This window comes from Micropterus salmoides, unplaced genomic scaffold (genome assembly GCF_014851395.1).
Source record: "Micropterus salmoides isolate LMB-PRFRI ecotype aquatic unplaced genomic scaffold, ASM1485139v1 Ms_hic_scaffold_1, whole genome shotgun sequence".
NCBI lineage: Eukaryota > Metazoa > Chordata > Actinopteri > Centrarchiformes > Centrarchidae > Micropterus > Micropterus salmoides.
In genome coordinates this window covers 55,154,589-55,170,336 of record NW_024040040.1, presented here as the reverse complement: position 1 = coordinate 55,170,336, position 15,748 = coordinate 55,154,589, and the positions used below count along the sequence as shown (strand labels likewise).

Genomic DNA, 15,748 nt, shown 5'->3' with positions numbered 1-15,748 from the left:
CATCTTCAACCTGAAACAGAAACAGAGAAAAAACTTGCACAAGACAGATTTGTGAACAGACTCTCTGTGCAGCTTGGCCCAAAACCTCATTTGGATAGTTGCATGATAAGAAATAAAACAAACTTACCACACAAGACACAACTGGTAAGTGATGCTGTAAAAGGAGACGTAAAAAATTAGGTGGGCCTAAAGAAATATTACACACACACACACACACACACACACACACCTGTGGCTTTGGGTTTTATTTTCAGGTTCTGTGTTGAGGACAGCAATGCATGTTTATGTTAGCCTACCTCACTGCTCACTTCCAAATAAACAACTGAGACACCACAGCCCTAATATCAGCACATACGAGCTCAGGTCTTTCTAATAAACTGGCAGGATTCCTCTTTTGTATGAATGTGAATATGATTGTAAGCTTCTAACACTCACAGGTGACAGGTGCAGCCCGATTGAGCTCCTCATGAACTTATTTTACCTTCTAGTCAAGATCCCAAGGTTTTCAAAGAGACCAAACATGTCAGGTTGAATTAGTTACATGTAACGTTATTTAAAATGATTCTCCGGACTTTTCCATTGCATGTAGCCTAACGTTAATGCTACCGGCCATAAAGTTTGGCTTTGAATATTTTACTCAATATGAGCGTGAAATAGCTTCAGTGAAGAGCAGATACAGATTATAAGCTATGCAACATGTCTAATTTACAATCTTACAGTGTGGAAAATGTCATTTTTACAGGCTGACGTTGAAGCTAATTTCATTTAGCTGTTATAAGCTGTCACGTAAAACATGCTCATGATTAGTAATGCTAACATACATGCTAATAATGTAAAGCAAACGCAATAGCAAGACGGTTATTTCTTGTCAACAACTATTTTTTCTGTGTGACTTTGGCATATTGGCTAGTTAATCAGCGTTTAAACGGTCTAAGCTGAAAATATCCCGTTAACCAGCAGATTCCTGTTGGACAGGATCTGGAGTCTTCTCTTCTATTAGTATCGGTGATTAACCGTGTGAATGGATGATAACGGCCTTCTGAACCTTCCAGTAGGTGCAGTAGGGCCCTTCTGACCCATATCTATGGGGCTGATAACCACTGATTCTCACAGCTCCTCAGTCTGGGCTGCGTTTGCTGTCAACGAGCTGCTGTTCACAGTCTGTATCGCTGCTTCTGGATTTTCTTTGAAACGTCAGATAAAAACTCTCCCAGCAGACGGCAGCTTACGCTCATGTGACATCTGTTCCATGTAGCTCCGTGACGGTAACTCTGAGAAAAAGTCCTGAAGGTTCACAGCAGATGTTTGGTCAGATCCAGAATCACGCTGATTGATCCTGTGATCAGATCCTTCCTGATTTAAACCATCATGTGTCCAGTTTCAGACCAGTTTCACACTGGCTTTGATTTCCCTTCTTGTACGGCTGCTTCTGTTTAGTTCAGTCAAAAAAAGGCTTTATAGAAAAACAGATTTCTATAATTTGGTATCCGAGCCGCCGCTCAGGTGTTGGACCTGCATTAGTAGTGAAAAGGTCAGAGCCAGCCAGCGCTACACGAAGCCATCGGACAGGTTGCTGCTGGGAGTGAGTCCTACCTCCTGGATGATGTGGGCTCCTCTGGGATGTTTCAGGTCCACAGAAATCCTCTGAAATCAGCAGAGGCTCGTTATTAACACTGTGAGAACAACATGAGGCTGAACCTGAGTTTACTGACAGGATGCTAAAGAAGGAATCACAGCTTTTACATTCATCTCCTTCCTTCTTGGTTTCACTTCATTTCTCTGAAGATGAAGCTGCAGAGACTCCAAACACTCGGCAGCTTTATGTTGTTGTCACATTCATGTTGTTGCAGTGAGGTGTTGTACAGTAAAGGTTTTAAATACATTTTACATTCACGGGCCTTTATTCAAGAGCTGCTGGGAAACTTCATCCGGAGTCTGGACACACGTTACAGAGTCTCTCTAAAAACACAACCTAAGATTCAAAGCACAAAGTGACTGAGATCATTTCTAAGCAGGCAGAATATTAATGTGAGTAAAAAGCAGCATCCAGGACTCCATTATACTACACTGGCAGGTATTTAAAAGCTGCAGCACAGAGGCTCAGAATACAAGAGCCACACAGAATGACATGAATATTAATGTTGATAGAAATCTGGAGTCAATAATAACATGCTGCTGCTTTATTAGACACTAAGTGAAACATGCAGAATCTAAAATACATACATCACTCTGACATTACTTTCATATATGTAGAGGAGCAGCAGAGCTGGACAAAAATACTGTATTAACATTAGTATTATCAGCTAAATGTACTTAAAGTGTCAAAGTAAAAGTACTCATTATGCAGAACGCCTTCTTTCACAGAGTTATATTATTCTAGAATATTATATTACTCTGTTTGCGTCACTAACAAATACATGTAAGAGTATTTTAATGCTGCCGTTTCAGATACTTTGTGTACTACGAGGTACATTAGTAGTAAAGTACTCCATCGTATTATAGAAGCACATCATGTGTGTTTTTATGTCAAAAGTAAGTGTAAGTGTCAAATAAATGTAGCGCAGTGAAGAGTTACGTGTACTTGTACTGCGGTACATTTCCCTCTGAAGTGAAGTACAAGTACGTCAACAGCGTACTTGAGCGCAGTACTTGAGTAAATGTGCTGCATCAGTGCGAACAGCAGGATGATCCAAACATAACAACAGAGAGTGGAGCAGTGCAGCTTCAGGAAGCGCTGACATCATTATTAATATTAATATTGTTGAGAATCAATTCTGATGTTTGAGTAGCAGCTAAACAAGGTAACTGCTGAGCAACACAAAGGGAAGAACCAGTAACGTTTACCAGTATGACCAGTGGAGAACAACACATCTACATATCCTGACACTGGGACTCTCAATGGCTCGGGTAAGTGGGGCCAAACCTGGTCCAATCAGTACTGGCTTAGATGGTATTGATCAGGTTCAATGCCACTTTACTGAGTGAAGCAGCAAAAGATGGTGAAACTCTTTGAGCCTGTTGCTGTTTGCTCACAATAATTCACCATTAACAGCTTCTTCTGAACCTCCGACAGCTTTGTTGCCTCACTGTGTCTTATCAATGAGTGTGATTGGAAGTTATTGACTGAAAGGATTCCTGGGAAATAACTGGCTGTTAATGTTTCTCACACACAATCATTGATCCCTTATTTCATCTTTATTTAGAGAGATTTGTGGAGAAACCGGCCGATAAACATGATGCTGATTATGAGCTGGGATTATTTGGCCTGTTCACATTTTAATCAGCAGTTAGAAAGCTCTTTATATACATATATATATTGATATATTGATATATTGATATATTGATATATTGCTAAATGATTGTAAGAGGAAGAAGCCTGAAACTTTCCAGTGAGCAGCTAGCTTAACAAACCTGAATTAGACTTTAGCTAATTAAAGTTTCTGGAGCCAGTTAATGTGAGAAATGTGAGTCCTGTCAGCGCAGTGACACATTTAACAAAGTTTAAAACGTGTCCGCTCACTTTTCACACTTCTTTTATCAGGTGAGGAACAACACTTTCAAAGTAAAGGTCCGGATGAAGGAAAGAAGTCTGGACTTTCACAACTCTTCTGATAACTTTTGCTCCAAGTCTCATTTTTCTTCTTTGTCCTCATCAAAACAAAGATGGCAGCTGGGCAGCTCCTTACTCAATGTGGAAGACATGAACCAAGATCAGAAAGTTAGATTTCTCTCTTAATGTTCCTGTCGGCTCTTTTCTTTCCACACAACAACATGTTTACTGTTTATTGTTTATTTGTTTCATGTAAAATAAACAAAGAGACTCTGATGCTGTCGTCTTTGTCTTATAATGAAGATGTTTAGAAGCCAAATAATAAAACATAATCAGATCTTTAACTTAAATCAAAGATCTGAATACAACAATGTAAAAAGAATTCATTTCAAATTCAAATCTTAATGAAAGAACAGAAGTATCAGCAGTAAAATGTAGCTGAAGGATCCAAAGGAAAAGTCGGCCTCCTCATTCTGCTGCAGAATGAAACCTGTCAGTGTTACATTATTAATTATTGGCTGTTATTGTCACAGCTAACATCTGATTTGTTGGATGTTAGCTTTGTTAGCTGTGAGCGAACCGCTCTTACTAAAAGGGTTAGTTAGCTGCTAGCTGTTAGCTGCTAGCTGTTAGCTGCTAGCTGTTAGGTGTTAGCTGCTAGCTGCTAGCTGTTAGCTGCTAGCTGCTAGCTGTTAGCTGCTAGCTGTTAGGTGTTAGCTGCTAGCTGCTAGCTGCTAGCTGCTAGGTGTTAGCTGCTAGCTGCTAGCTGCTAGCAGCTAGCTGCTAGCTGTTAGGTGTTAGCTGCTAGCTGTTAGCTGCTAGCTGCTAGCTGCTAGCTGTTAGCTGCTAGCTGTTAGCTGTTAGCTGCTAGCTGTTAGCACACACACACACACACAGATGCTTGTTCCTCTACCCCTGTGAGTAGTGATGTGTTTGTTCGTATCGAGGCTTCGAAGCATGTCGAGTAACATTTTGTGGACTTTTGTACTTGAACACAATTAGATTTTATCTACAGCTCATTTTAAATGACTAAAAAAGTTTATCAACTTATGTCAGAAGTGCTTTGATCAAATAACTTCAAAAATTGTGATGAAACAGAGGAAAAGAAAGTGTTTCTTTTACATTTTGTGGCTTTGGTAAGAATTAAACTCTTACCCTAAAAATAATTTTCTAAAGCAGGTAAAATCATCTCCAAAAAAGAAAAAAGAAACCGCCTGAAGCACTGTGGAAGGGTTATTTTTAAATAAAGAAGAATAAAATGTTGTCTCTATTATCTAAAGTCACAAACCAAGTTATCATATTACTCTCCCTTGTTTCCACTTTCCCTTAAGACCCTGTCATCGTACCATGAAGACAGACACCTTATTAAAAAGCTAATCAGTCATGTATTGGCATCACAAACATCATTCATTAATTCATTCAATTCAAAGCTTCACACACCAAAGCTTTGTTGCCTTATAATCACTCTGCCTGTTTTACATTTACTGTCCACTGGATGGCACACTAGAGCAAATGAAGCACAGTGAAGCTTCAGCCCATGAGTGAACCAACTGGATGGAAAGCTTCATCTCGCCGTCACTTAGCTGTTAGCTGCAAATCTAGATTTTATGTTTTTAACTGAATCCTGGTTGCAAATGAATGACTATAGCCAGCTAGCTGAACTGTGTCCGCCTCAATATGATTGTTTTAGTCAACCGAGGGTCAGTGGTCGTGGTGGTGGGCTAGTGAGCGTGTATAGGAAATATTTAAAATGTCATCAAGTACGCTGTGATGAATTTAACTCCTTTGAAGTTCTCACTCTTAAAGTTGGAGGGCTGCATTATATTTGTTATAATTTATCGCCCCCAAAACCGCCTGGAGGATTTTTATCAGAACTTCCTGAATTTTTATCTACTCTGGTTTTAAATTATGACAGAATTGTTCTTTGTGGCGATTTTAATATTCATGTTGATGAACCCAACAATGTTAATGCAACTGACTTTTTAAACATGGCCATTTCTTTTAACTTCAAACAACATGTCAAAGGGCAAACACATAACTGTGCTCATACACTGGACTTGGTTTTTACCCTGGGTGTCAGCATTTCCGCATGTATTGTTTTTAGCTGCGATTCTCCTGTTACTCATGCCGCCTCACCAAGCTCCGTGTGTTCTCGCATCTTTAATGAACAAAGTGTTTCAAAGTTTTGCGCATTCTTTCAGAGCCAAAGCCAACACCTGTTTGATTCCAACACCAACAATCTGGTCGATCACTTCAATCATATCTGCTTGTCGTCACTAAATATTACTTTTGACACCATTGATCACAACATCATGTTAGACAGACTGAGGCACTGGGTGGGGATCTCTGGTACTGCCCTAGAATGGTTTTCATCCTACCTGTCAAATAGGCAGTTTTGCGTGTCTGTAAACAACTATGTCTCCTCGTTCTGTCCAGTTAAATATGGTGTGCCTCAGGGGTCGGTCTTAGGACCCATTTTGTTTTCCTTGTATCTGCTTCCCCTTGGACATATTATCCATAAACATGGCATTTCTTTTCATATTTATGCTGATGACACACAAATATATTTGCCCGTCAGATCCCGAGACCCTGGAATGCTGAGTTCACTTAACAACTGCCTTTGTGAAGTTAAAAAATGGATGTCAAATAATTTCCTCCAGCTGAACTCAGACAAAACAGAAATCCTGGTCATCGGGTCCCAGCAGATGGCAAATCAAATACGGCCATCTGCTGGTTCCCTAGTAAATCATATTAAGCCTGTGGCAAAGAACCTTGGTGTCTGGTTTGATAGTAATTTAAATTTCGAGCAGCACACCACAAAGCTTGTTCAATCGTGTTTTTTATCAACTTAGAAATATAGCAAAAATTCGATCTATGTTAACTTTTAAGGACTCCGAGACCATTTTACACGCCTTCATCTCATCACGCCTGGATTATTGCAACAGCCTTTTCACCTGTTTAACCCAAAAATCTACTGATCGACTCCAGACTGTCCAGAACTCAGCTGCCAGGCTTTTAACCAGAACAAAGAAATATGACCACATTACTCCTATTTTAGCTTCATTACACTGGCTCCCAGTATGTTTTAGAATTGACTTTAAAATTCTATTGATCACTTTTAAAGCTCTTCATGGCCTCTCGCCTTGTTATATTTCTGACCTTTTAGTCCCATACGCACCAGCACGTACCTTGAGATCCTCGGGCAGAGGTCTGTTGTCTGTTCCAGAGTCTCGACTGAAAACTATAGGGGACAGAGCGTTTGCTGTCAGGGCCCCGAGGCTCTGGAACAGCCTGCCCGAGGAAATCAGGTCGGCTGAGTCAGTGAACTCTTTTAAGTCCCTTCTTAAAACATACTTTTATAGGAGAGCTTTTCCCGATCTTATTTGACTTTATCCCTTTTATTTTATTTTACTAATTTTATATTAATCTTAAACGTGTATTTTAGTCTTTTCAATGTTTTCATGCTTTTATCTTGTATTGTTTTTTGTATTATTGTCTCTTGGGTATTATTGTCTTATTGTAAAGCACTTTGTAACTTGTTTTTGAAAAGTTCTCTACAAATAAAGATTAGCTGTTAGCTGTTAGCTGTTAGCACACACACACACACACACATATGCTTGTTCCTCTACCCCTGTGGGGACATCTTATTCATATAACACATTCCCTGAACCATCACATCTACCTGAACCTAATCACACTCTGAAACCTAAAACTAAGTCTAAACCTTTAATTTTTGTCCCCATGGTAACATTCAGATTCAAGTCAAGTCAAGCCAGGATATAAAAACCTGTCAAACACAAACACACAGAGGAACCCAGCTGGTTTCCAGTAAATGCAGAGGGGAGGAGCTACACTGATGGTGCGTTCCATGTTGTCTGGGAAGTGGCAATTTCCGGGTTCACAGTGGAAACTTTTAAATGAAACGCTCCCTTACGTCGGATTTCCGACTTGGGAAGTCGGGAGAACCGCACTGCCCCGACTTCGTGATCCAAGAAGGCTGTCGGGGTATCAACAGTTAGTTCGTACTGTTTATCAGCACTTCTGTGTTCTTGTGACTCATAGAAATGTTCGTACACAAAGTGCTGTCCAGCTGTCTGTGTTGCTACCGTGTTTAGTGTGAGTAAATACCGCACAATGCGTTGTTTTTATCAACCGGCGTGACAGCAGCTAACCTGGCTGCTTGTAAACAACAACAGCTGCGTCAGGGACGTTTTCCGACTTCTTACTGCGATGTGACGTGATTCTCAGCTCCGACCTCCGTGCGGCTCTGAGAACAGAAAGGAAGCAGAAAGAGTTCAGTTAGAGTCCCAGAACTGAAGGCTGAGGCAGGGTGAGTGTTAGTCCAACATTTTATTATGTTACTGTCAAAGTCTCTGAGGCAGTTTTCTCCCTGTGGACTGGAGAGGAAAGAAACCTTAGAGGAACTCAGCACTGTGTGTGTTTTTACGTCTTGATGGGGACTTTATCCTGAGACAATGAGGACTCGTGTCCATGTGGACAGAGAGAGTTTTTGAAGGTTAAGACTTGTTTTAGCGTTCAGATTACAGTCAGTTTAATGTCAGAGGATTAGGTAAGGCAGTTTGTCAGGGAGATGTCCAAAGGTGTGTGTGACTTCCTGTTGTCGTGCGACTCTTGAACAAACTTGTTTCCTGGTTCTGAGCTCACAGACAGTTTTTCCTTCAGATAACTGCTACATCAAACCTTTAACATTTAAAAGCTGACCTACAGTTGAAAAGCTCAAATGTTTTCTGTAGAAATTTAAAAGATTCAAGAAAATTAGTTTTATTTAACGACCAATTAATAATTCAACCTGCTATATTATAAAATCTAAAGACATTTGAGAAGCTCATTAAAAGTCGTATTTATTGCAGAACTATTCAGCCAGATGAAGTTAGACTGAACAAAGGAAGAGAGTTGGTCATAAACCTGAGCAGGTGAAGAAAAAGGGAGCAACTAAACAATAACAGAGAAGTTTGCAGGAAGTTAGTTGAGACTCATTTAGAGTCGACTGATCAGATCCATCAATAATCAATAACTGGCTTCTCTCTGTTGCAAACTGAAAATATCTGAGTTTCTTATGTTTGTTGTTTCTGCCATTTTATAAACCAAACGATCATCAATAGAGAGAAGACCTGTCAGCTTAATCAGTAATGAAGATATTTATTAGCTGCAGCTGTGAATAACATTTAAAAAACACATCTAATTTGAATAATTACTCATTCATAATAAACTTCTACTGAAATAGTGACATGAAATTCAGTAAACAAGACTTTCACTTAAACATCTGATTAGTGGAGGAGGATTTCCCACCTGTTTGTGAACACTGAAAGATAATATGGGAATTAATTACAATGGGCAATTTTGTACTTGTTAAATCAGAAAAAGCAAATACTATGAATAAACACATCTAATAAACTGAACTTAAACTAATATCAGCAAAACAGAAAGGTGACCTGTGAGACTCATAAGATAAACCTGCTGTGGGACGGCTCAGTGAAGGCATCTGGTAATTTTATCATCTGTAAAACTAAATAATGTTTTGTTTTATCAAACACCCAGTGAACATTTATTTGTGATGAAATTAGTCCTCATCTCCTGATGAAGCTGCCACATTTACACCAGGACAACATTCCCGCTGTGTGATTACAAAATGTTGCATTCATATTATAGTCTGTTAGTACTCCAATAAGTAAAGATTGTTTAAATATATATAGATATAATTGTTGTCCTTGATATTAACTTTCTGAAGATTTCTAATTTCCTGCCTGTTAAATACAGGTGTGTTCCCTTCTTCACTTTTCCCTGAGGAAGGTCATCTGTGGTTGGTCCATCAGTCACATCCACATGAAATGAGAGAGTTTGTCTTTTATGTCATAATCTGGTCTGTGTTCATCAGTGTTACATCCCGAAGTGTCTACGGGCAGCGGGCTATTAACATAAACCAGATGTTATTGGTATTTGAAAGGATATTTATTTTAAAAAAGGCAAACAGAGCTCACAACAGAAAATGGGCCGATGGGTGCTGCTGAAATCAATAAAGGAGGGTTACTAATCTAACTACAACTAAACAAAAAGCTCTCTAACTAAAATCCAACACACAAAGCGCACAGCACCCCTGAACCTAGTGGAACTAAACAGAAACCAAACTACTGTGTGCTACAGCGGTATCAGTTTTAGGACTCGATACCTGGCCCACTTCCTCACCTTTGCACAGTTCTAACAGGACCACGTACAACAGTGTCTATCAAGGCTAAACAACAAACACTACAAGGCAAACAGCTCTGAGGCAGCTGCCCTGACCTGCAGTCCAGTAGGCTATTTTTCTAGTCTTTCACCCTGTTTTTCAGTTTTTCATGCTGTCTCCTGTTAGTTGTTTCTGGGCAGTGCATTGATTTTGCTGCTGTTTTAAAGGTGCTTTCACTTCAGCTGCTGACATCATGTTACTCTGACTGTGATGTGAAGGCTGCTTTGACCTTCTTGCATTGAGGCTGTAATGCTTCTAATTAAAGTAGATTTTAGCAGTGGACACAGGAATGTTAAAGGAATGCTATTACGATGTGTGTGAGAGTGCCTATGTAGGCTGCTTCCTGCCCCCCCAAAGTCAGAGCCCCACCTCTGCCACCTTAGTTAAAAAAGTCTGGACACCCCACCAAAAACTGAGAAACCTGGCAAATAGATGGTTTTAATGTGTGGTTACGATCCCTTAATACACGGTTAATAAAAAAGTGGTTCACTTAATAGAAAACCTAAATTTAGCCCCACAGGTGTAGGTCTTATAATGTAGCTCTGTTTACAACATTCACACATTAATAATCTACGATCCTACAGCTTTTATTACTGACATCAGATTAGGAGCCATGGTTTAAATAACCCCATTACATCAGGATCAACTCCCTTTAAGATAAACCTTGTGTCCTGAACTGAATCAGCTGCATCATGTTCACACATTCAGAGATGGATGGCTGAGAAGTTACGCTGAACTGTTCATGAGCCATGTGGGAAGAATTTAACAGAACATTCTGTCAGTAATTCATGAACATCACAGAGAGGCTGTTTAAAGATTTCCTCTCATACAGGTTGTAGACTGAGATTTTACTTTCAGCAGCTACACATCATGGTAAACAGCTCTCTTTTCACCAAACACTCAGCTGACTTCCTGTAAATGCAGAGGGGAGGAGCAGCACTGAGAACAGGGAGGAAGCTGAAGCAGAAAGAGTTCAGTTAGAGTCCCAGAACTGAAGGCTGAGGCAGGGTGAGTGTTAATCCAACATTTTATTATGTTACTGTCAAAGTCTCTGAGGCAGTTTTCTCCCTGTGGGCTGGAGAGGAAAGAAACCTTAGAGGGAACTTGTGTGTTACTTCCTGTTCTCTTGTGACTCTTGGACAGACTTGTTTTCTGATTCTTGTGCTCTGAGCTCGCAGTCAGAGAGATTTACTCTGACGTTTCACTAATCCCTCTTTCTGAAACGGGGCCCTGAGGGCAGCAGAGTACAGGTGGTTATCTGGGTGGGTTGGGTCCCGGATTATGTCTGTGGCCCGATGGAGACATCAGGGTCACTGAGTCGTCCCATATGGACGCATGGTCAAGAGCCATAGTCGTCAGTTTTTGACGGTAAAGGCAGGTATGATATTTAACCGAAAAGACCGAGGAAGGAGGTGGTTGGAGGGCCAGAACCTCGACTTTGAACCAGGAGAACGGGGTTTGTGTCCCATGTGAAACAAAAAGTCAGCATTAAATATTTTTACCTTATGTGTTAACTGACATACGTAGTTATTTAAACCCAAACCATGATCTTTTCCTAACCTTAACCAAGAAGTTTCTGTGCCTAAACCCAACCAAACTGCAACGTTTCACGAAATGGCGATGTTTATTTTGAAAGTTTATACCGGACGTTGCATATTTATTATTAACTTTACCAGAAGTTGTATGTTTGTTGTTGCTAAGCGTTGCTAACTTGATAAATCTCAATAATTGAAGCAAAAGGGCCGCCCAGGGCGTTAAAAAGCGACGACAAAGGGCCTCGACCAGGCGTCAATATGTGACGAGTCGGGAGGAAGAACGTGTTGGTCAGTGAGAGAGAGCAGCTGTGTGTTGGTGATGTTCTGAGCTGGTTTAGTAACTCTCTGTAGGGCCTTTCTGTCAGCCTCAGTGCAGCTTGTGAACCACAGCAGGATGTCATGAGAGAAGATCCATGAGGAGCTGCTGGGACAGGTTCACCTTCCTCAGTGCCCTTCAAAAGTAGAGCTGCCTGTTTCCCAAGTGTCCATGTGAGGTCCAACAAATCGGAAGCTGCTGACTCTCAACTCTCTCCCTTGATGTATAGATGAGCATTTTCCTCTCTTTTCCTCCTGAAGTCAAGCATCAGTTCCAGAACCAGGTTCTTTTAGGCAGCTGCTATACCGACACGGAACCTGCAACTTTTAAAAGTTGATCCCCGATTGCAAAGTGAAAATATGTTTTACTTGTGCAGAGAACTGGTCTCACAGTCAGTGTCACTGTTTTACCTCTCAGACTGACTGAAGTCCAGAAGATGAGTGTTTGTGTGGAGGAAGAGGAGGACGGAGCAGAGTCTGCAGGATCCAGCTGTCTGTCTATGAAGAGTGACTGGTCCAAAGGAAAACCTCCAGAGTTCAGTCCTGAACCTGGACCCTCAGACACAAAGTAAGAGACTGTTTTTACTGTAAACTGACCTGATGGAAGATGATGCATTGAGGATGAAGACAAAATGTTCTGCTAACAGATTTATATTCCTGATGCAGAACTATTAGTGCAGATACTGTTTCAAACTAAGATGGATCTGATTTGATTTCTGGAGCAAAACACCTGAGAACCTCCATTTCAGAATTTACACTTCAAGAACATCTTCATATATTTTTGCCCTCACGTTGACGTCACTGTAAAGATTTAGAAGGATTCAGAATCTGAAAGAATCTGCTTCAAATGTGTCCTTCATTTTCTCCTATTTGTCCTCTAAACACTGAGCTGTTTGGCTCTTCCTCAGATCAGCTGTTCTGATCCACCAGATGCATCTTGAATCACTTCAGATCATAATTGTGCAACATGTGGTGAAAAAGCATTTGTAGTTCAGCTTTGCTCACCTTGATGAACACTTTGCTTTGAATCATTAGTAAGTGGAGCTTTGAGCTCAGATTCTCTCCACCATATATTGTTCCTAAAGGTGAAGAACAAACATCCACGGGCAGCACTGATGGAAAAGTTAGCAGTGGATGGAAAAAGGGCAGAAAATTGGACCACTTCTCTTTTTACAATATTTGAATAGTTTCCATGTGATAGTTGACAGTAGAGAGTGACAGGAAACAGAACGACATCCAAACAAGGCTCCGTGTGGACTTGAACCTGTGACACCGCTGTTACATGCTGTGTGTTTAGACCACTTCTAAGCTCAGTTCAAAGCTAACTAACTCAAGCTAAGCTGCCCAGAGTGACTGTAAAACAGTGAAGGACATAATCAGCTCTCTTTAATGGAGGCTTTTACTGTGAAGGAGCTGCAGGAAGTGTTGAGTTTGTGTTAATAACAAACTGCAGGCAGATCACTAAATGTTTAATCAGACAGTCAGACAGGAAAAGCAGTTAATTAGTGTTTCTGAGAGCAGGAGAGCTGAAATAAAAGGAACAATCATCTTCATTACTGACTGAAAGCTGAATTCAAACAGAAAAGTAACGACACTTTTACTCTGTGACCATCTGAGCTTCTACACAGTGTCGGACACATCTGGAGATTTTTCAACAACAAGCAACAAATCATTTTAGTTCTAAAGAAATGTCTTCACAGAGAGAGGAAGAGGAGTCCTGTTCCTGTGGAGGAGCAGCCGTCCAGCTGTGGACACTGGTTCTGCAGACGGTGCATCACCTCATACTGGGACCAGTCTGCTTCATCGGGACACTCCTCCTGTCCCCAGTGTGGAGACAGATCCAGAACCAGAGCTGGACTGCAGACAGCCAGTCAGAGCAGCTCTGTACAAAGTAAGACTGGACATCTGTCTGCTTCTTCAGATATTCTGATGTTGATGGTTTTTATATTAGTAATGAAAATAATCAGCACAGATTCTTTGTTTTATCTCACATTGTTTCTCTTCTTTAGTGAGCGGTGGTCTGCAGGAGGTTTTAGATGAACATAAGATCAGTCTGAGGAGGAGATGTGAACGTGTGACTGAAGGAAGTGATGAAACAGGAAGTGGAACCCTCCTCAACAGGATCTACACTGAGCTCTACATCACAGAGGGACAGAGTGAAGAGGTTAATACCCAGCATGAGGTGAGGCAGCTTGAGACAGCTTCCAAGATGGAGACCCTCCATGACACTCCAATCAGGTGCCAGGACATCTTTAAAGCCTTACCTGGCCAACAGAGAGCCATCAGAGTGGTTCTGACCAACGGCGTCGCTGGCGTTGGAAAAACCTTCTCGGTGCAGAAGTTCACTCTGGACTGGGCAGAGGGCTCGGAAAACCAAGATGTCGGTCTGCTGGTTCTGCTCTCGTTCAGGGAGCTGAACTTGATCAAAGATGAGCGGCACAGTCTCCTCACGCTGCTCCATGTTTTCCATCCAACATTACAGAAGGTCCCAGCAGAGAAGCTCGCCGTCTGGAAACTGTTGTTCATCTTTGACGGCCTGGATGAAAGCAGACTTTCATTGGATTTCCACAACAGTGAGGTTGTGTCTGATGTCACACAGAAGTCATCAGTCAACCTGCTGCTGACAAACCTCATCGAGGGGAATCTGCTTCCCTCGGCTCTCGTCTGGATAACTTCCAGACCTGCGGCGGCCAATCGGATCCCTCCTTCGTGTGTCGGCAGGGTAACGGAAGTACGAGGCTTCACTGACGCCCAGAAGGAGGAGTACTTCAGGAGGAGAGTCAGTGATGAAGAGCTGTCCAGCAGAATCATCTCACACATCAAGACCTCCAGTAGCCTCCACATCATGTGTCAGATCCCAGTCTTCTGCTGGATCACTGCTACAGTTCTGGAGCACATGTTGACTACAGAGCAGAGAGGAGAGCTGCCCAAGACCCTGACTGACCTGTACTCACACTTCCTGCTGGTTCAGATAAAGAGGAAGAAGCAGAAGTACGATGAGGGACATGAGACGAGTCCACAGGAGCTGACAAAGGCTGACAGGAAGGTTCTACTGAAGCTGGGGAGGCTGGCGTTTGAACAGCTGGAGAAAGGAAACATCATGTTCTACCAAGAAGACCTGGAGCAGTGTGGTCTTGATGTCACAGAGGCCTCGGTGTACTCAGGAGTTTGTACAGAGATCTTCAAAAGAGAGAGTGTGATCTTCCAGAAAACAGTCTACTGCTTTGTTCATCTGAGCGTTCAGGAGTTTCTGGCTGCAGTCTACATGTTCCACTGTTACACCAAACAGGAACTCAGAGGGACTGGAGGACTTCCTGGGGGAAGACTGGAAACAGAAAGACTCAAAGTCTTTACTTAAGAAAATGTTGAATTTTTTTTTGAAAAGTACCCATCCCTGGATGTCTTCCTGAGGAGTGCCATGCAGAAATCCCTCCACAGTGAAAATGGCCACCTGGACCTGTTTGTTCGCTTCCTTCATGGCCTCTCTCTGGAGTCCAACCAGAGACTCTTAGGAGGCCTGCTGGGTCGGACAGACAACAGTCCAGAAATCATCCAGAGAGCCATCAACAACCTGAAGGAGATGAACAGTAATAAGATCTCTCCTGACAGAAGCATCAACATCTTTCACTGTCTGACGGAGATGAACGACCACTCAGTACATCAGGAGATCCAAGAGTTCCTGAAGTCAGAGAACAGATCAGAGAAGAAACTCTCTGTGTTCGACTGCTCAGCTCTGGCCTACATGCTGCAGATATCAGAGGAGGTTCTGGATGAGTTGGACCTGCAGAAGTACAACACATCAGAGGAGGGACGACTGAGACTGATTCCAGCTGTGAGGAACTGCAGAAAGGCTCAGTAAGTCCAGATGTGATTATCAACACTGTAAAGCTGAAGCATCAGTATTACAGTAAAGATCCACACTTTACACACTCACTCAATATAAAACCTCCACACTATAAAAGTTTCCTAAACTAGTCTTAAAGCTGCTGATTGAAATAATTCTACATGTGTTAAACTCCAAATGTCTCCAAACATCATTTCTGTGTTTCTATCCATCAAGTTAGTGACACAAGTATCTTCTATCATCTTCTATCTTTCTTTGGG

General features: G+C 41.6%; 1 long non-coding RNA gene and 1 pseudogene across 2 annotated transcripts; one reads left to right on the top strand and one right to left on the bottom strand.

The window, feature by feature from the left end:
* The window catches only part of LOC119886767, a 206,554-nt pseudogene that overhangs the window by 58,753 nt on the left and 132,053 nt on the right, over window positions 1-15,748 (bottom strand).
* Window positions 7,399-13,403, top strand: LOC119897187. Of its 2 annotated transcripts, XR_005443364.1 has the most exons (4): window positions 7,399-7,880; window positions 10,699-10,802; window positions 12,063-12,212; window positions 13,345-13,403. It is a non-coding gene; the product is annotated as an uncharacterized LOC119897187 (long non-coding RNA). The 2 variants fall into 2 exon arrangements; XR_005443365.1 differs by lacking the exon at window positions 10,699-10,802 and having other exon boundaries at window positions 7,406-7,880.